This window comes from Pelobates fuscus, chromosome 5 (genome assembly GCF_036172605.1).
Source record: "Pelobates fuscus isolate aPelFus1 chromosome 5, aPelFus1.pri, whole genome shotgun sequence".
NCBI classification, from domain to species: domain Eukaryota; kingdom Metazoa; phylum Chordata; class Amphibia; order Anura; family Pelobatidae; genus Pelobates; species Pelobates fuscus.
In genome coordinates this window covers 348949924-348972546 of record NC_086321.1, presented here as the reverse complement: position 1 = coordinate 348972546, position 22623 = coordinate 348949924, and the positions used below count along the sequence as shown (strand labels likewise).

The window sequence follows — 22623 nt, the reverse complement described above, 5'->3', positions numbered from 1 at the left end:
ACCCTAACTTATTTGTTTGCAGAAAGTACAGTAAAGTACCCCACCCATGTGCAGACCTATATGGAGCAGCTGACAGAGATAAGATAAGTAATAAAATATCTCTGAAACATTTTTAAACAGTAGGATTTTTATTTATGAAGTGCATGAGATAAGACGCGTCTTTACGGTGTGTATGTTTTGAGTACTTGGTGTGCATGATCGTGGGGAATGTGGATGTATAAATTTGGTCGAGAGAGGGCTAATTGGCATATAAACATTGAGGAGTTAGAAGGATACGTATATAATCAGATTTGTATAATTTCCATTCATTTAAAGACTTGGTGTCTTAATGTGACTCATAGAATATGTTTAAGAATGGGATACAGGAGCAATTTATTGGGGGAAAAGCCATACAGTTTACCATTGGGCTGAAGCCCCTGGTCTTAATGCCACAAAGAAACCCACTGCAAGTGACCCAGCAAACATATACTAGTGGTCTTAAAGTCGACTAACTTGATAGCCAGTGGCCAAATCATCTTCTCTCATGGGTGCTGTAGATATATACTCCTAGATGCTTCATCCATAGCCCTAGCTACAGACAAACAGCTGTACATTCATATATGCAAAAACACACATACATAACTACTCAGATGTAAAATATACTCCCCACTCACACCATCTGTAGCATGGCCGAGCTTTCCCTCTGAGTGTGCTTTGGCCAACTTCATCACTGAAGTTCTAGCCCATGACTAGAGAATAGTATCACTTTATTAATGTAGCTAGTAGGAAAAAAGTCCAAACAGCCCCGATATAGACAAGGCCACCTTTAATCCAAGAAGTAGAGAGATATGTCAAGCATCTTTAAACCAGGATTGTCCCAGTCACACTTAAAAGAGTGGCAGGGCGCATGAGAGTACTTAAAACCCCTGATATATACTAGTCACAGAAATATTTTATCTTGGTGACTGTGAATTCTCACTTTAGTGAATAATCCTGTTTTAATCCATAATGTTCGGTTTAGGTTGGGATAATGCTAAAATAGTATGTATGCATACATCCGTTTGTATACTGGAAAATCATGCCTGAACAAACAGTCAATAGGCCACATACTTGATACAGATAACTAACTTGAGCAGTGATCAGTGAATATAAGTACTGTGGGTATATGAGGCACGGTAAAATAGTATGCAAGGTTAAAAAGTATGGTAAAAAAAAAAAAACAATCGGTGTAACAGCAGGCAGTATGACGTCAGAAAGTGCCATCAAAGTCAGTAACCAGGAAACAACACAAAGGATAATGTAATCAAGAGCAAAGTACATTGGGAAGTAAGCCAGGAGAGAATGAATCAGTTAAAAATATGGACATTTGTGGTTTTAGAACTTTGGACGCAAAATTTATGCTGCATCTGGAGGTAAATAAAATCATCTACGTTCGAGTTGCATCTGAGATGCCAGACAGTCGCGGGAAAAAGAAAGTACATCCTGTTTGAATTCTATGGTTTTACAAATCAGGACATAATACTATTAATCCTCTGTTCCTTAGCAGGTCTTAAAATTAGGTAACTACAACCAATGAGGAACAACAACACGTGACTTATTACACCGTGTCATGATTTATTTAACAAAAATAAAGCCGAAATGGAGAAGCCATGTGTGAAAAACTAGGAACACCTTATGAATCAACATCTTCTCGAACCACCTTCAGTAGCAATAACTTGAAGTAATTATTTCCTTTGTGACGTTATCAGTCTCTCACATCATTGGATGTGATATTTTTGAGAGTAGGTAAAGGAAAACAAGGTAGTTTGATTGACTTATTGAGATCTCTCGGGTCTAGACATACCTGGACTTTGCTAAGTTTAAAAATGACACCCTACCTCTCCATGCTTTATAGTTCTTCCTTAAGGTGTAATGCAAGAGGGATGCGTCTCGGCAGGTGCACTACTGGGATGGCCTGTGGGTTTAAGTGTATAGCACACTCGCCAGGGAATAAACTAAATTCTTTAAAAACGTCTGCAAATTTCTCCATGGTTGGTACATTACTCGGACTGCTTGCGACGGATAGTACCAGTTTGATGAGGCCAAAATCTATGCTGTTTTTTAGTCTTTTGACGGGAGGTGTTGACGATCAAGTCAGGAACATTTGAGTGTCTTTGTGGTGGCAATTCAGGTTGCACTTGCCAAGCGTTCACATCCCAAGCCGTATAGGTGTCATGGTGCCGGTCGCACAGTGCACTGGGTTTTTTATCTTATTGTATTAGTAAAGGGTAGGCTTCCCCAAACTCCGGCCCTCCAGATGTTGCTGAACTACAACTCCCATGAGTCCATGAATGAAATAGGCTGAGAATCATGGGAGCTGCATAGGCGTGCGCAGCCTATTGCATTAGGGTGTGCACCCTAAAGCACAAACACACGCCGCATGTGTGCATATATATATATATATATATATATACATACATATACATACTGCTGTTTGTGTGTGTGTGCTGTTAGTGCGCTGTGTGAGGGTGCTGTGTGTGTAAGGGTGCTGTGTGTGTGTGTGTGTGTGAGTGTGCTGTTAGTGTGATGTGTGTGTGAGGGTGCTGGTAGTGTGCTATGTGGGTGAGGGTGCGGTTTGTGTGTGAGGGTGCTGTTTGTGTGCTGTGTGTGAGGGTGCTGGTAGTGTGCTGTGTGTGAGGGTGTTTGTGTATATGTGTTAGGGTCCTGTTAGTGTGCTGTGTGTGTGAGTGTGCTGTTTGTGTGATGTGTGTGTGTGGGTGCTGTTTGTGTCGTGTATTTGTGAGGGTGCTGTTAGTGTGCGGTGTGTGAGTGTGCTGTTTGTGTGAGGGTGCTGTTAGTGTGCTGTGTGTGAGGGTGTTGTGTGTTTGTAATGGTGCTGTGTGTGTGTGTTTGTGAGGGTGCTCTTAGTGTGCTTTGTGTGTGAAGATGCTCTGTGTGTGAGGGTGCTGTATGTGTGCTGTGTGTGTGGGTGCTGTTTGTGTGCTGTGTGTGAGGGTGCTGTTTGTGTGCTGTGTATGTGAGGGTGCCGTATGTGCGCGCTGTTTGTGTTAGGGTGCTGTATGTGTGTAGGTGCTGTGTGTGTGTGGGTGCTGTATGTGTGTGGGTGCTGTATGTGTGTGTGTGTGTGCTGTATGTTTGGAGGGATTGTGAAGGTGGGGGCAGATTAGTAAATAACCCCCCTCCCTTCTTACCTTATGTAGGGAGGGGGGATCCTTGCTGTCCAAGGGAGAGTGAACTCTAGCCTGCGGGGCTAGAGTTCACTCTCGTGAGATCTGAGCATTGCCACGGCAACACTCAGATCTCGCGAGAGGAACCTGGCGGAGCTTCTGTCTAGAGCTCCCCGGGTCCTCTCCTGCCTCCCTCCATGCTGCTGTGGGCTGGTGAGGTAGATCTTTGATGACCCCGCCGGCCCATGGAGGCTAAGAGCAGAGCCGGCACTCAGATAGCGCCAGCTCTGCATGAGCCGACAGGGGAGATCCGGAGATCTCCCCTGCCGGCAGGGGTCAAGTCCTGGGGAATAAAGTGTGGGATCTCTCCTAAGATTCCCACCCCTCCCCCCAAAAAAAATAATATATATATATATATATATAAGCGTACACACACACATACACTCACACACACATACATTCACAGACACACATTCACACACACTTACAGGCACACACACATACATTCAAAGACACACACTCACAGACAATCACACACACACTTACAGACACACATATATTCACAGACACACTTGAATCGTTTTCCAATTTGTTTTAAACCGACTTGGAAACCGGCAAAAGCTTTCTCTGGACTTGATTGTTTTGGGTCACAGAGTCTACCAACATTTTATCAAGCTCTTCTGGGCCAGTGTCATCTTTGTTTACAGAATGGACATATTCATGTGATCTGGCAATATCGATCGCTTTGTCTAGCTTTAATTCAGACCTGTCATTTAATAATTTCTCTCTCAACCTTGTAGAGTGTATGCCGAAAACAATGTGGTCTCGGATCATCTCACTGCGCTGAGCATAATTTCAGTGACAAGCAAGGAGCCACAAGTCTATTAAGAACTGCTCAAAGTGTTTCTGAGCCTTCTCTACTTTGTCATGGAACTTGTATCTTGTAAATGTCATGTTTGCTTTGGGCTGGACTAATGCTACAAAAGGGTGATCATAGGACTTTAATGACATTGTCTGCAGGTAAGGTCCATGTATTGAAAATGTCTCTGCTCTTTTCACCAACCCATAGTAGAAGGTAGTTGCATTTTTCATCCTCAGCCTTAATTTTTAGGGGTCTGTCGAACATGAGAATTTGCGTGTGAACTTCCGCCATGTGTCAGGAAAGTTACTTGCTTCCCAGTTCATCATGGGCGTAGGAACTCCAGCTACATCCATGTCGATAGAAGAGATACGTTTCTTTCTGACACCATGTAATATTTTTGTTGTCGTGTTAATGAAGCGTGTGTACCAGTAATGCTAGGATGCCAGTTGTAGATAACCGGGTGACAGTTTTTTAAATACAGCAGTGAAGTGAAAATAAATGTGATTGGTTGGAACTTACATATGCAAATATTATAAGCATCTACGCACCAAAACCACTGCATTAAAGGGAAACTTTATTTAAAATTTTGTTAACTGATCTCTATATTTCACACCTATTTATTTGTGAGTTGTGAAAAATAAAATTAAAGCGACTCTGTCGCTTTCTTTTTTTTTTTTTATAATCATGTTTATTACACCAAATTTTTCAATAATTACAAACATACATTATATTGAAAGGCATTTAAAAAGACTAAAATAAAGAGTATTTATAAGTGACATTGTGATTAACAGTATTATAAATATTATAGATACTTATATCAAATGATACACATATCACACTGTCATAACAAGTCGTCCAATAAACACCTTCCTAGTATTATAGCAACAATCATACAACATTCATACATTCAGATTGAGAAAATAGATAAGTCAATACAACTTTACAATTCAAAGAAATTATAGAGAGACACATAAAGTCCTAATATGATATACGCAATAAGCAGTCCGAAAAAAGACTAGGGCCCAAGCAGTGCCCAAGCAGGGCCCAAACAGAGTTATTGACCATAGTAATCGTCTGAGATGGTCGCATTTCTAAATATATTGCATTATGGGGGTTTCCAAAATGACATCATCAATAATTGGGTCTAATATATTGGTTGTAGACCTCAAATGATCTTATGTATTCTGTCTATTTTCAACCATATATTGATGTAAATCTGTCTAGCCATATTTTGTATATACCTTTCTTAAGCATTAAACTTGAGGTGTTATTTATAAGATTATTTTCCATCGAAAGTTGGAATTTAATTTGGTTAATGAGATGCCTTTTTTGAAAGGAAATAGATGATTTCCAGTTTCTGGCAATTATGATTTTGGCAGCCACGAAACAATGTGATGCTATACATCTAATCTCTAGTGGTTGATAATTCAGTTTGTAATGTATCAGAGCCAAAGCTGGATTTGGAGCTAATTTGTTATCTGTCAATTTATACAAAATCTCAAAGGTCCAGGACCACATTGTTTTGACAACCGGACATTTCCACCATATATGTATATATGACCCTACATAGGAGCCACATCTCCAACATGTATTCTGCAGGTGTGGGAACATCTTAGCTATTCTAGAAGGAGTATAGTACCATATATATATCAGTTTAAAATGACATTCAACCAAGTTTAGGCCATGGATGGATTTTGTCAAATGTGAAATTGAAGAACACCATTCCCTTTCTGATATTTCTATGTCTAGTTCTTGTTCCCAAAATTCGATGGGTATTTTAATTGATTCTTTAAACATAGAGTTTGATTGTGATGTAACTTTTTTTTATAGATCTATAACAAAACATTGTTTCCAAATGTTTAGAAATTAAAGAGAAATCATCAATAATAGAAGAATGTATATAATGTTTTATTCGTAGATATGTAAAGATTTCTCTAGGAGGTAATTTATAAGTGTCTACAATCTGTTGAAAAGACATCAATCTTTTATCAAGTAAAATATCAGATATAAATTTTATACCGTGATTATTCCATCTTTTTAATGATAGATCCGTTACATTTTGTTCAATTACATCCAAAGAGCAAGTCTTTGGAATCTTGTTTGTATAGCCCATAATTTTTTTAATTTCGTGCCAAGTTGTTAATAATTGGGTAAGTACAGTTGATTTAATCTGGGTAAAAAATTTAGATTTGTCATGAAGTTCTTTCCACATCAGAACTTGCAATTTGTTAGGCATTGCGACCTGACACTCTAGTATAAACCAAGGTTCATCTATAAATTGTGGGTCTTGCAAGAGATAAATGTGTCTTATAATATTTGCATAATATGTATTAATTATACTGGGGAAGTTTAAACCCCCATTCGTCAATCTTCTTGTCAATATGTTTGTACTGATTCTCGGTTTTTTATTTTTTCATATAAACTTGGAGAAAGAGGACTGAATCATATTTAACCAAATCTTTGGTACTTTTAGAGGTACCATAGAGAAAAAGTAAGAACCACTGAGGTAGTATATATGAATTTATAATATTTATTCGACCTAACCAAGTGGACTCCAAATTTTTCCATTTTTGTAATTTGTAATTCGTATCTTTAATCAGTCTAAGGACATTTGTCTCCATTATATTATCTATACATACAGGAATGACAATCCCTAGATAGTCTATTTCCTTACTATTCCAAATAAAATTATATGAGTCCGACAATTTCTTAACCAAATTTTCTGATAGATTAGTATACATAGCAACAGATTTCGAGATATTTAGCTTAAAATTAGAAACCAAACTATATGATTCGATTTCCCGCGACTCTGTCACTTTCTGAGGCCTTTGCAAAACATACAAAGACCCCCGATGGTGACTTTACCACTTGAAGTTACTTGAAGCATTAAATTACATGTGATCTAGTGCCAAGGCCAAGTCCCCTCTGCAGGTGGACACTCCTCTGGTGACAGCAGACATCCCAGAGGATGGGCTGAGGGGAGAACAAGGGTGGTATGGAAAAGGGGGTTTTGATTCCATTGGCCGTCTGTCACCTCACCAGCATGCTCATGACAAACACCTAATAAGCACAGAATGAAGATCAGCCAACTCTAATGGTGCAGTCAGAGGTGGAATTACAAAAAGTGCTTATCGATGTATGTGCAGTATTTCGAACCAAAACTCTGCACACACAGACTCCAAGCACCATGACCACTTCAAAATGGTTAATGCCTACAAGCGCACTACAACAAGTAGCTTTGTAAGGAATTGCACAACACTAAAGAGACCAAGCGGTCATTATAATCACACGATAAGTCCGACACACAATACACCTGTTTATTATTCTAGTAAAGCATATCTTTAGTTTTTTTTTTTTATTATATATGTCATTCATTATTTACCCCACAAGCATTACGCAGATTCTAGGTGTAAAGCCAGTCAGCCATGAAAGGGGATTAGACTACAAATTAGATTTCCTGAGTTTCTGCCTTCAGTTTCTGACTGATGGTGGCAAAGTATTTATACAGGAGTTAAACTATAGAACAATTATTCATATCATGCAGAACTTTTAAAGTGTATGCAAAATGGCAATATGCTTAAATTTACCTTTACAGAAGTAGAATTTTTATTTAAATTTCTTACAGTGGGTACAGAGATGTATATATATATTCTGCCTAAATGATAAGGTGTGTACATGGCTTATCTTCAAAATCATAACAAGTTAACCGAAAATCATGTAAAAGTACGCACAGACACCAGGACAGGGTAGAATTGTGCATTAATGCTTTTCAGCTGGTATGCACTAATCAAACTCCATTCGATCAACACCAGAACGAATAGATTGTCCAGGATTTACTCTGATAAATTCCAGATGGATCAGTTAATTCATAGATTAAAAGGAACTTGATTAGTTTGTACTAGGTGAAAAGCATCAATGCACAAGTTTAAAACAGGGGACAGGGAGGAGATTTTGACCCTGTGTTAGGACGTGCCCGGACACAACTGGCACAGCCCCTTGCGCACGCTTACGAGTGGAAAATACACGAGTATGCAAGTTGGCTTCAGAAAAAAAGACAGATAAGTTCGATGATAAAGAAAACAAATAAAAGCTGGGTGTAGACCTGCGGTGTTATTAGCTAAAGTAAGAATTGTTGGGTATTCAAAGTGAATTTCAACTTTAAAACCAAAATAGATGAAATGGAAAAAAAATATGTAATTCGTTAATTTAATTATTTAATTCCAAGATTTCAAATAAAAATAAATAACAAAAAAATAAAAAAAGTATTTGTTGAGTGTTTGAAAGTAGTGAGTGTGAGTATTGTTTCGTAAAAGTTTAATTTTGTGGTTTCCATGCTTCTAGTGATGCATGTGATCTGCGTTGGTAACTGAAAACGTTTAGGAAGTTGAGTACTTTGTCCAGCTTTGGTTATGTCCCTCTCATCCCTCATAGCGGGATTACAACATTTAGTTGTAAAACGTGCGTTTTCTCTTCACTCGTACAAGTAAAGTCGTGTATGTTCCATTAATACAAGGTATTTTCATTTTCATAGCACTTGGAGAAAATATTGCTATATTATTCTCTTTTTAAGAATTTTATTTTTAAACAGGAGAAGGCCAGTGCTCACCCACAAGTAGATGATCTTTGGAGGATGATGGTGCTGATCATCCTGAAATACAGTAAAGGTACAGGTGTGTTTAATCGTACCACCACTGCTTACCCCTCCCCAGTAAATACATATGTTCCAGCTCTTCAGTGAATTATTGATGTACATCAACTGTTTTCTAGTTTAAGTGATAGATAAGTCTAACAAACATTAAATGGTTATTTGAATAATTTATAGGAACACTAAAAGCACCATAACCACTACACTACCCACTCAGATGCTCAGACTGTCACAGTCAATGTATTCTGCACTACACAGCTTAGTTCAGGAAAGATATTGGAAGCTCCTATTCAGGAACTTTTGGATTTCCTGAAGGCTGAGTAGAAGTGGAGAACAGGATCGTGTTCTAAAACCATTTGACTACTTGCAGTGGGGGCACTCCTGGCAACTTAACCACTAGATTTTTGCAACCAAATTATGATTACCAACTCATATGCCGGTAATATTCTATATATTAGAAGAGATATTGCCCAGATGTATGTTCCTGTGTTCTTGTCATTGATGTTCGCAATGATGTCTGCGTCCAAGTCTTTTACCAAGCACATCGTGATCAACCAGTTGGTTTACGGAATCCATACTTCTTCAAAATATTGCTCCGAGTCACTGGTATGGAAGACCTGGCAAGGGGGTTGTGAGGTGCAGCCTCAAACCATTGTTTGTAAAATGAAAATAGCAGGATGTGAGGGTATGTCTATTTGAACAGTTCTGCAGGAGTACTAAGACAGCAAGCAGGGATTGTGCAGGGCCTTTGGCCGTTCAACACCGTGCGGATTTGTGAAGGCCTTGTGACCTGTGCCCTCAACGCTCTTCAAGATTGAATGGCCTACTGGACTACAATGCCTGAAGCTGACTAGACTGCCAAACGAGTGTGTATTATGTCCCTGGAGTTCTTTGTCTTTGACCCCAGTGTAAGATGGCGGACATTCATAACATGTTGGCAATGAAGATGGTGGGAAACAAAATTTGCGTCTCTTAGTCATGCATGTTTTAGTGAATGGTTCTTCATTCAGTGCAGGTCACTTTAATTGTTTAGTTCTGACATTATATTTGTTTGAATTGTGTTTTCATCACATTAATTTTGCAACATATATAATGCTCTTACAATAGATTATTAAAATACACTTTTGATTATTTTGCACTATTTAATTATTTTGTCTCCCACATTTGAATTAGTGTACGACCCATGATATTGGGGTACTGTGAAGAAGTGGTGGGCTAAACACAATATGACCATTTGGTGGGGCTGTATTTGTTTGCCAAGATGGAGATTCTAAGTAGCCTTATAAAATGTAAAGATGCATTTTTATGTGTGCGTTGTTCCGTATTCTGTATTATATATATATGTTGGTCTCTACGGCAGCACCATTCCTAAAAAATGCATGTTCCGGGTGTGCCTTCCCCGTTTTAATTTCACGTTATAACTCAAGCAGTCTTTATCTGTGAAATCTGTATATATTTCATGCACCCCATAAAATGGACTATGCATACTGGATCTGTGAGCTGTGCTAAAAATAAAATTCATTTATTATTATTTCCCCTGGTCCAAAAATTGCCAGCCCTCCCTTGCATACCAGATGGGCAACCTGTACAGTATGAGACTGGTCTGGTGAAGACCTTGTGAGGCCCAGGGCCTATAAAATGCAAATCACTTCAGAGATTGAGGTCGGCCATTGCTGGTTAATTTTCAACAATAACAGACTGAGATGTTATCAACCAATATCATCTTTAAAACATAATTCATGTGAGATGCATCTACGTTTGTTGCATGTTGATGGCCCCTATGTCTTTTTATTTACTCTAATTAGATAAACCCCTGGATGTTGATATATCTATTTTGTGCTTAGTAAAACACATGACGTGTGTTATTGCAGACTGCGGTTTTAACAGTAGGTGGAGCTGTGGTGTTATGTGAAGATCGAGGGCCAAACAAATAACAAGAACATTCCATGAACTTTAAGAGGGTTATTCAAAGGCCAAGGTAGCTTAACTGTAGAAAACAGACTTGGAGATTTTTTTTTTCTGGTTGTTTAGGCCTTTATTTGCAATTCACTTAGAATTCATGTTTCAGTGCTCACTGCAGGGTCCTAGTGCCCTAAACATAGCTCAACCACGACTTATTATGTGCTTTCTCTATGTTTGTTGTGGACGGTTCCCTGGTGTCTGCAAAAGTGGGACAGCAGGGAACTAAGGTGGGATGGCAGGAAAGAACACGAAAATCGAGACTCTCCCGTTGAAGTTGGGACGGTTGGGAGGTATTTTTTTGAACTACAGGTTTTTTTTGTTTGTTTGTGAATCAAAGTTTATTGCGTATTCACATATCAAACACAGCATGAAGGACAATGCCATAAAATTGTCAACATAACACATCCCATATACTATATATAGCAACAGCAGAAAGGAGCAGAAGGGAGAAATATGGCGGGGGAAAAAGTGGAAAAGGAATGTTAGAAAAAGAGAAGAAAATGGAACTATATTTTATACATAGATTTCTCCCAGGGTTCTTTGTGCGCGGCAATGTGCCCCTTGCACATTTGGTGGCCCGTTGGTGTGGCAGTCACGTTTATAGAGCACAAACATTCTTGGTGCCAGGCAGTGTCCTCAGGATGTTTGTGTGGGAACCTCACAATCACAGCTCATACATGTTATTTAGAGGAAAGGTCCCTTTAATCCCAGGGCAACAAGTCCTGCTCTGCTCTAAACTATTAGGAGCTTCCTCCTGGGTAGCAACTTCGACTATTTATTCAGCTCCTCTCCTGACATGTGATATGCTGCCAGAGGAGCTGCAGAGCCATATTCTCGCCTTTTTTGTTTATTCAGCACATTTTAAACAATTTAAGTATCCTCCTAATGCCTACAAATCTTTGGCATACCAGGACACGTATAAGTGAGCCATCACGTAAGATTAGGGACCCTACAATGCATCTTGTCAGCAATCTGCGAATTATGGAAAATAATGCATGTATGACATCACCAATTGTGGAGTGCAGGATTTGAAAACACGATCTATCAGTTAAAATAAGAACATACAGTGATCAGACGCAACATTAAAAGCACTGACAGGTGAAGTGAAAAACATTGATTATATCGTGACAATGGCACCTGTCAAGGGGTGGGATATATTGGGCAGCAAGTGAACAGAGTTCTTGAATTTCATGTCATGGAAGCAGTGACTTTGACAAGAACCAACTAGTGATGGTTAGACGACTGGGTCTGAGCATCTCCAAAACAAAAAGTCTTGGGAGGTTGTCCTGGTATGCAGTGGTTAGTACCTACCAAAAGTGGAGCAAGGAAGGACTACTGGTAAACTGGCATCAGGGTTGGACATTAAAGGCTCATTGATGCACGTGAGGAGCGAAGGCAAGCCAGTCTAGTCCGACCACATAGAAGTACTACTGTAGCTCAAATTGCTGAAAAACGTTATGCCGGCCATGATAGAAAGGTGTCAGAACAATCGCAGTTTGTTGCATATGGGGTTGTGTAGCTGCCCACTGGTCAGAGTGCCCATGATGACTCCTGTCCACTGCCGAAAGCAGGGACTTATCTTACACGAGGCAAAAAAGGCATCTGTCTTGGGCAACACTTTGCAGTCGGTGGCAAAAAAAGCTGATAGCAAACGCCCAGGCAGATCCCTTGCTTGCCTCGTGTCCTGGGGGACTCAAGAGCTGGCCAGCTGGACACTTTTAAAGCCCCCCCCCCTCCGAGGCTGGCGGCGGGCAGCGAGGGAGCATACTCATCTGTTTGTCAGTGTATATGAGAGTGTGTCTGTCAACGAGTGTATGCATCTATCAGTGACTGTGTGCGTCTGTCAATCAGAGTGCGGCCTTGATTGGAAGGGGTGGGGAAAATTGAGGGGGAGGGGGGTGCCCGAGCACCGTCCTGCCTAGGGCAGCACAAATCCTAAATACACCACTTACCGAAAGCACATTCAATGGGGACCTAGGCATCAGAACTGGACCATGGCTTAATGAAGAAGGTTGCCTCTTCTGATGACTACATGCCCAATTGAGGATAAAGGAATTCCCCACTGCTAGATTAGTCTGGACAGGGACTGTTATCAAGATACAATACACAAACATGGATGGTTTAAATAAGAGAATTGCAATAGTACATACCTCCACAAACAGTCATGGCGATAGATTACATAGATCCCTGCTATGAAGACAGTTTACAAACAAACAGTGTGAAGAACAGAAATGTAACTGTCCAGATTTTAAAGGGACACTATAGACACCAAATCAACTTTAGCTTAATGAAGCAATTTTGGTGAATAAATCATGCCCCTGTAATCTCACAGCTCAATTCTCTGAAATTTAGGATGTAATTTACTTTGTTTATACAGCCATATCCACACCTTCCTGCATGTGACTTGCACAGCCTTCTTAACCCCTTAGTGACCAGACAGTTTTGCAATTTTCTTACCGTTAAGGACCAGGGCTGTTTTTACATTTCTGTGGTGTTTGTGTTTAGCTGTAATTTTCCTCTTACTCATTTACTGTATTATATAATACAGTTTTTCTCACCACTAAATGGTCTTTTAAAAGATACCATTATTTTCATCATATCATATAATTTACTATAAAAAATTATAAAATATGATGATTTTTTTTTTTTTAAAACACACTTTTTCTAACTTTAACCCCCAAAATCTGTTGCGCATCTACAACCACGAAAATATACCCATGCTAAAACGTTTATAAATTTTGTCCTGAGTTTGGAAATACACAATGTTAACATGTTCTTAGCTTTTTTTTGCAAGTTATAGGGCTATAAGTACAAGTAGGACATTGCGGTTTCAAAATATATATTTTTAAAATGTATCAATAGTGACATTCTAACACTGTTATCTGTCATAAATCTCTAAATCACACCTCACATGTACATATGTACAAAGTTAGCACTTATATTTGTTTGTGTGTTACAAATGCAAAAAACAATTATGAATGCTAACTTTGGCCAGTGTTTGTGACTAAGTGGCTACTAAAAAAGACTGAACAAACCCCATTTGCAATTCCTTGGGTTGTCTTCTTTTGCAAATGGTATGCCATCATCGGGGTAATTCTCATTCCTGGTCTACCATACGCTCTCAAAGGCAACATATCCAATCTGGCAAATTTCTCAACAACACCACTACACTCGGTGCCCGAGCCTGTCTCCACAACACCACTAAACTCAGTGCCTGAGCCTGTCTCCACAACACCACTAAACTCAGTGCCTGAGCCTGTCTCAACAACACCACTACTCTCAGTGACTGAGCCTGTCTCCACAACACCACTACACTCAGTGTCTGAGCCGGTCTCCATAACAACACTACACTCAGTGCCTGAGCCTGTCTCCACAACACCACTAAACTCAGTGCCTGAGCCTGTTTCGACAACACCACTACACTCAGTGCCTGAGCTTGTCTCCATAACACCATTATACTCAGTGCCTGAGCCTGTCTCCACAACACTACTACACTCAGTGCCTGAGTTTGTCTCCTTAACATCACTACACTCAGTGCCTAAGCCTGTCTCCATATCACCACTACACTTGGTGCACAAGCCTGTCTCCATAACACCAGTACACTCTGAAAGTACTGAAAATTAATTATGTAGAGCAACAGACTATGCAACATGCCTTTTATCCACAACTCTAAGTCTACCAGATCCTACAATAATCCATCTGCCATTCCTAGTATGTCTCTGTGGCAGTGGCTTTGCAACAGTTTCAGCCTGAGTTTGTTTACCGGATAATTTACAAATCTCAGACTTCAAAAATACAATCTCCTGCCGAAATATAGAGAACTGTCTACAGATTAGACAGCATCCAAATCTCCAAAAAGTGGAATGTGAAACAAATGCATAACAACTATTACATTGAACTAAGTCAGCCATTTTAATGAGGTGAGTAATTTGACCAGAAGTGAGGGACATTGGCGCTGGAAAGAGGTAAGTAAAAAAATATTCTTTAAACATTTAATCCCTAAGTGGGGGGCCAGGGAGGTAGAGGGACACTATAGCATTAGTAATACAGTTTTGTATTCCTAACGCTATGGTGTTCCTTTAAGCAATAATGTATCTCCAACAAGTAACCATATCTGAAAGCTGGATATGAATACGATGAATAAGTGTTAAACTGTACCACACACCACCAGGAGCACGATAAATGCAGGTAAAAAACATGTCCCTAACAGATGGAGGCATGGTTACTTTTCATATCAGTGATACATTGCAGCTAGCTGTGATACGATTCTTTTTGTTGCTACTTTGCTATTCTGGTGATTGTGCATATTACATTTTAAAACGCTCTAAGCCAATCAGCAGACCCCCATTGATAAGAAAGGTATGTGCGGTTAAATTTAGCATTTTAATGCAGGAGTTTTAGGATTATTGAGTTTAGCGTTAGAGTTTGATTAAATTTAGTATTAGCGGACAGGTGTTTCGTTTTTAAGAGGAGTTAGAATTGTAGTAACATGGGCTCTGGTAGGCTGGAAACCAGTGTTCAAGTCTTGACAAAGTCTCATGGGACCCAAAATGTTGTCAACATTTTTGTACTCCACAATAAAGTCTACCTGCTGAAGAAACTACTGGGTGTGCCCAAACCTACTTTTTTGTTCTACTGGATTTGTCTGGGCTGGGGCCCTCCCTGTTTTGGAGCACCCTAGTGGGAGTACTCCCCGAAAAAAAGTGTGTGTGCAAGGTCCTTTGAAAATTCTACAAGACAAAATGGTGGCAACAGCAAATCTGCATTTTACATCAGAAGATTCTACTGAAGGAGAGGACATCCACTTTCACACTCCAGTTAAAAGGTACCTGTCATGCCATTAATAAGTTATGCTCTTTTCAAGGAGCACTAAATTCTATCTATAAACTGTGCTAGCAGAATAGCTGTGGAAGAAAAAAAATATTGATAAATAGATCTTTCTTCCATTGCCAATCAATTCTTTGCATAGTGTCTATGACAAGGGGTTGACAATGAAGAGAGCAGAAGACACCTCCAAGCATAGCCACCACAGTGCATGCGATGTGGTTTCTATGTTAGCTCCTTAGCTAATGTTGCTAGTACTGGGTAGGGAGTATTATTATTATTATTATTATTATCGCCATTTATATAGCGCCAACATATTCCGGAGCGCTTTACAATATTATTAGAGGGGGAAATTAACTATTAATAAGACAATTACAAGAAAACTTACAGAAACGATAAATTGAAGAGGGCCCTGCTCAAACGAGCTTACAGTCTATAGATTATATATTGTCGTTACTCTGTTCAGACCGCGGCAAGTTGTTAATAAAGCCTGTGTGCATCACAGGTTTGCTCTGCTTGGGACAATTTTACCAAACAAGGCATATCAAAGAATAATGCGTATGGAACACGGTGGACTGGAGGTGATGTTATAGAAGATTAACACTCACATCTGTGAGGACATAGTGACACTGGAGTGGAGGGTGAGAAGGCTTGATGTTTCTGTTTTTCCAACTTCAACCAAGGTATCGTGGTTCTGCCAAGACTGAAACTGACTGTGGTGCCATTGCTAAATCTGGAAAATACATTAATTCGCAATGGGAGTGTCACTTGAAAAAAATTATATAAAATAGGATTAACACAAATATTGGGACATTTTTTATCTTTTATTTCAGACAAGTAATATTTTCCATATAAATTGCCTATCTGGTATGTTGGATCAACAAAGTTAAAGCAAAGCAGGTTCTACTCAAACTGGTAACAACATACCCTTGCTAATCTGGCCCATAGCGGCATAAGATGAGAGATACTTAGCTCTTAGCTCTGCACCGGACTCTAAACACTGCTGCTGTTTCTCCTCAATACCCCCAAGATATTGACCATCAGTGGCCACACATTTGGTTGTACATTGACATTACTTTTCATATGACTCCTTACTTTTACTCAAATGCCAGCATAGTTTAGCATGGTTACTACCCTAAGCATTTATTTACCAACCACCCACATTTCTAGTATGTACAGCAAGTTTGTATAGTCGCTATAAACTTGAACTACCCTGATTATGATCAGCTTACACCTTACTATATAGTCAGACATGTCATAATTACCTAAGTCATGTGTGTTATATTACTACATAATTTACTAAATGTTTAGGGGTTTTTTTTTAGGCCCTCTTATCTTATCTTCTTCTGTTACCAATATGATGCTATTATGCCACTATAATGCCCTCTAACTAAGCTCACTAATAAGGCTATTAAGGCATGTATGCTAGCCCAAGGGTCACCTATCGCCCTAAAAAGCCCCAGTGGTTTAAACCAGCACCACATCTTAGAATAACCATTGATGCAGCCTCATTACTCACAATTTACTTATGCTTTGGTACTTTGCTATTCTGGTGATTGTGCATATTACATTTTAAAACGCTCTAAGCCAATCAGCAGACCCCCATTGATAAGAAAGGTATGTGCGGTTAAATTTAGCATTTTAATGCAGGAGTTTTAGGATTATTGAGTTTAGCGTTAGAGTTTGATTAAATTTAGTATTAGCGGACAGGTGTTTCGTTTTTAAGAGGAGTTAGAATTGTAGTAACATGGGCTCTGGTAGGCTGGAAACCAGTGTTCAAGTCTTGACAAAGTCTCATGGGACCCAAAATGTTGTCAACATTTTTGTACTCCACAATAAAGTCTACCTGCTGAAGAAACTACTGGGTGTGCCCAAACCTACTTTTAATCCCTGTGCCTCACAACCCCTAGGATGTGTATAATCTGCCTGTTATTACTTATGTCTATGCTGAAGCTTAATTTACGTTGCAAAAAGAGTTTCTCTTGACTTATTAACCTAAAAATGTGCACTAATATGCTACTATGCCTTATTTGTCAAACCTATTGTTCAATTGTTTCTTGCTATAGCTGGCGAGGCGTAGCGAGAATGCTGGTTACCCTCATGCGCCTTAAAAATAAATAATAAAAAAAAAAAAAAAGCAGGTTCTATCTCTTTAGCTTATAGGACTGCATGCCAAAGTAATGTCTAAATAATCGCTCATTTACAAGACTGGAACAATCACCAGTTGCTTCCCTTGCATCTACAATTGGATGTCTTCCTGCTTTTTAAAATTCAATCCTTCTAAAACCGAGCTTCTTTTTTTAATTTTTTTATATTCTTTATTTATTCCGAGACAGAAGAACAAAGATAATGCAAACAAAGAATATTGCGTACAATCAAACATTTGTACAATCACATTCTCAATAATCCTTTCCATAACCTTAGCAAAGGCACTGCTGGGGATAGTTTAACAATAGTAATCCTTAATTGCTACTGCGTCCGTGTATCGAGAAGTAGAGCATGGAATCGTATAGTAGCAGATATCCCGTCTCGGTTTTTGTTAAATAAAAAGAAGGTGAACCGTACACCACAATACAAACAGCTATAAGAGCATATTAGAGTATCGCATGATCAGCAAGTGTATCCCGATTGTAAGTACTCGATGGTATTATTGTACCCACAAGTGGTCGCACAACGTCTCTATATTTCGTTTGCGACCGTAAGCCTTAAATTTGTAAGTGGCAGATAGAAAAGATGAAGGTAAGAATAGAGATAGAGCAAGAAATCCCTCAGTTAACGGAGAGGGCATAAAGAGTGATTAGAGGGAATGAGGGGTGTGTGGAGGTGTACGGGGGGGGGGTGCGAATCCCTGAGCATCGCCTGCGAGAGGTGGATATGCCGTGGCATCGTATTAAATCGTGCTCCGGGGTACTCTAAGTTGTTGGTATCTCCTAGGGGGATCCCTAAAGTCCCCAGTCAGGAGATGGCATGCATGCAGCTGCTGATCTTTACCGGAAGTATAATGGGCGGTACACATGGGGGACTGAGCCGAATCTACCTATCAATTATTCACACGCTGCGCTAGCCATCCAGGGGCCCCAATTCTTTTCAAACTTCTTCATCGCCTCTCGTACCTGTGCTGTTAATTTACCCATAAGGAAAGTATCTTTAATTTTTTGTATTACCACAAAAATAGTTGGTGTCTCCCTCTGTAGCCAAACCTGTGCCAGAGCTCTTCTAGCAGCCAGGTTCACTCTATGTAGAAGGCGTTGCTCTGCCTTCGTCCAGTCTTCCACAGATCGTGCCAACAGAAACACCCATAGGTCTATTGTGACCTCTCTATCGAAAACTTTGCGGAGTAAAACCGCAATCCGCTTCGAATAAGTTTGCACCTCTGGACACTCCCACCACATGTGGATAAAGGAGCCCTTTTGGCCACATCCTCTCCAGCACAAGTCAGTCGGATTTTATTCAGTTTATTCATGCGGTGCAATTTCACCGGACTAGTGTACCATCTAAATAAGGTTTTATAAGATTGTTCCTGCAAAGAGACACACACCAAGGACGTCGCGGCGGCCTCCCATATTTCCTGCCACTCCACTCCCTCCAGCACTTCGGCACTTCGCCCAGATCTGCCTCCCATTGATTTATATATGTTATCTCTCCCCATTCTAGTGTATGATTGTTCAGGTGGGAGTAAAGACATGAAATAAGACCACTCGGAAATTGTTCCCTATTGCACATTCTTTCAAAAAAAGTTAGCGGTGTTAAAGCGGCCTTTTTAACCAGAGGATCTTGGGCGTAATCTCTAAGCTGAATGTAGTGAAAATAGTCATAGGGGCGTAGTGGGGCCCTAGTTGTTTTTTTTTTTTTTTTATTCTTTATTTTGTTCGGGTTATGTAATACAGTTGAACAATATAAAAGACATTAGATAATAAAATAATATAATGTTGTTGTACAAAAGTGGTGGTGTCCTTTACGAGGTGGCCCCTTTTTAAAATTTTATACATCTAGGTGATAGCTAAAGTCACATAGGAGTGTTTGATTGTAAAGTTGTTAACGTCATATATCTCGGTCTACTAGGTGGTTCGGTCGAACCGTGAGTGACTAGGGGTATGGGGTGTAACTCCTGTTAGTGGTGTTGTTGCCCCCTAACCTATGGGGCCCTTGGGGGGGGGGAGGGATTGTTGCTTTGTGCGTCTGATCCCTATGTCGATTAGTTACGTAGGTGGGGGTCCCGGTGGCATATAGCTTGGTACATTGGCTCTAGCGGTCTAGTCGTGACATTCTGCACCAGCCAATAGTAGAAATGGAAATACCTTTATGTAAACAAATGTACCTTATCTAAACATGGCTTACTGTCAGAGGCATACAAGTTAAACGTTCGGCTTTGTAACAATTAAAAGTGTAAAACTGTAAATGAGCAGGAAATACAAAATAAATATAACATAAGTTTAAGTCCCGATCCGACTCAGGTCACCAAGTCTTCGGTACTGCTGGGCACAAAAGGGTTGATTCTGGAGGCATCCCAGGAGTGGCTTGCAGCCGCCGCACTGGTCTGGGCTTGTAGTCCAAGCGCCTGGAGGAACATAGCTTCTTCTGAGGGTCCCGTTGCCTTGAAAGTCTGACCATTATTGGTGACTGTGAGAGCTCTGGGGAAAGTCCATCTGTAAGGGAGCCCAGCTCCTTGCAAGGCTTTCGTGATCGGCTGCATTGATTTCCGCCAAAGCAGAGTGGCTCTGCTGAGGTCCTGGAAAAACGTGAGGGTGTGCGTTTCAAATTGTAATGGGGTCTTGCCCTTCACGGCGTTGAGGAGCCTGTTCTTGTTGGCTAGGGTTTGGCAACAGAGAATAATGTCTCGTGGGGCCTGAGCTGGGGCTTGTGAGGATTTCGCTATGCGGTACATACCATTGAAGGCTATTTGTTTCGCGTTTTTTGCGGGCATGATGGAGGAGACTAGGCGCCTAACGAAGTGGGGGAGTTCCTCAGACGGGAGGGTGTCCGCCACTCCGCGGATTTTGATATTCTTGTTCCGCTCTCTATCCTCCAGCTGGGCCAGCCTGATGCCTTGGTGGACTTGCGCTGTTTGTAGGAGTTGTACGGTTTCATTGATGGTGTCCATGCCCTGCTTCAGGCCTGTAATTTCCCCTTCGGCCTGTAGGACCCTGTTTGTTACTGCTTGTACCTCCGTCTGCACTGTTTTGAGTTCCGCTGAGAATGTTTGCTGGATGTGTACCAACAGGTTGTATATGTCCTGTTTAGTGGACGGTGCATGTCCATCCGCGATCGCCGGGGCCTCCGGCATAGAGAGCTGTGCAGCAGGTTGGTCGGGTGCTTTGGTAGGGCCTGGGGGTGTTGCTTCCCTGGTCCTGGAGATCAGCATATGGCCGATGTCCTGGCCGTCTCTGGTTGAGGGCTGATTCGTTTTCTGGGATTTGCGCACCATATCTCCTATTAGGGAGATTTGGCTTTGGCACTCTGGGGTTGCTTCCCTTGTTAGGCCCGCTCCGAGCCAGTATGAGTCACTTTGCAGCCGCAGACTTCCCACGTGGTAGGCCCGAGAGCCTCGGCGCCGAGTTTTGGCTGTCGCGGGACAAACGAAGGGCATCCGAGTATTCGTGAGTACCTCCTCTGCTTGTTGGAGGTGTTTGTGTCCCGGTCTCTGTGCTTATTTTCCCGTTATGGACGATTTTTTCGTGGCTAGCCACGGAGCTGTGGGAAAGTGCGTCTGCTTCGGATCGCTGCTTGGCTCCGGGGCCCTAGTTTTTAATGCATCAAATGTTAAAAACTGAGCTTCTTATATTCCCTCCTTAAAAAATAATAATCTTCTGCTGTCACACTCACTGGAGGTTGATGGTAAGCCCATCAGCTCATTCATGCAAGATCGCTGCCTTGATGTTATCATTGATTCTGGCCTCACCTTTACATCTCATAGCCAGTCTGTCTCAAAATCCCAACAATTCCTTAAAATTTCTTAAACACATTGCCCACAACGAACTATCCACAACGTATGACCCCTAAGCATTTTGCAAATTTGGAAGAAAGAGACATTTCCCATCTGCTGCATTTATACTCACAGAACAAAATAATAGAATATGTAGATTTACCTAATCATTTTTCTCTCAATATATATGATTACTTTCAGTATATGCAACTTTGGAGTTTGGCCTCCACACATTTGTTGAAACAGGTAGACAGAGCCCCGCCTAACAGCTTTTGAATGAAGGGGCCTTAATGCTCCTAACCTAAAGGGCCATATTTCAGCTTTATACATATCCATCTCACATTACACACAAATGACCCCTTATATTACTGTCTGGCAAAAGGCTTATAGCTCCCGGACGAAGCCTCCAACTGGTCAGAAATATGGTCAGTAAATCACAAAGAACAGGCCTACAAAATGCTATTTCACTGGTAAATTACCCCCCTTAAATTGGCAAAAATGTGCCTACTCCCTACCAATGTTTGCAGGAAAAGCTGTGGCGGAGAATGTTTCTTTTTATAGCATTGGTTGAATGGCCCGAAACTAAAACCCTTGTGACTCCAAGTCACAGATTTGCTATCGAAACTACTTGGGAGGCCTTATCCAATACACCTATGGGCTCTGCTTATGTCTAAGCCATTGGAGCCTTTCACAAGGTCTGAAAATAAATTGGCATCTAGGGTAGCATTATCGAGACACAGCACTATCAGAACACTATTTGTCCTCCAGTCGTGTACCAACTCTCACTACAGTAAAGTGTAAAACAATCAAAGCACTAGGTATGGACACACTAACATCCCACTTTCATGACTCCCCCAAATCGTTTTATAAGACTTGGGACTCTTGATTGAATTGAGACACTAACTTCTACCTAGAAGAATACCAAAACCTATAATTCTTCCAAAGAAAAATGGGCTTCCGAGATGTTCACGATTATGTTGCTTATCTTATTGTCTATTCCCCACACTGTATCCTGGCCCTTGGGAGGAACCGCACACTCCTCTTCTTATACTTCTTATCGTCTTGTCTCTCTCTTTTTTTCTTAACTCTATCTGCTACCCATCTAAGGTTTTATTGCCCACAATTTCGTACTCCTTCTCCCTTTTCTTTTTTTTTTTTTTAATTCTTTATTTTAAAGGTGCATGTCAACAATTCAAAAGCAGTGACAGAGGTGAAGCATGGTATATGGTACTAGACAGATTATTTAACTCGTCACACTGGT

At 40.5% G+C, this 22623-nt stretch overlaps 1 protein-coding gene across 1 annotated transcript in view; it reads left to right on the top strand.

The window, feature by feature from the left end:
* The first annotated feature begins 4115 nt into the window (after window positions 1-4115).
* DOT1L (DOT1 like histone lysine methyltransferase) overlaps window positions 4116-22623 on the top strand; it is a 158575-nt gene continuing 140067 nt past the window's right edge. Inside the window, exon 1 of the mRNA XM_063455874.1 lies at window positions 4116-4166. The gene's annotated coding sequence lies outside the window, so the exon portion shown is untranslated. The remainder of the gene's footprint in view (window positions 4167-22623) is intronic.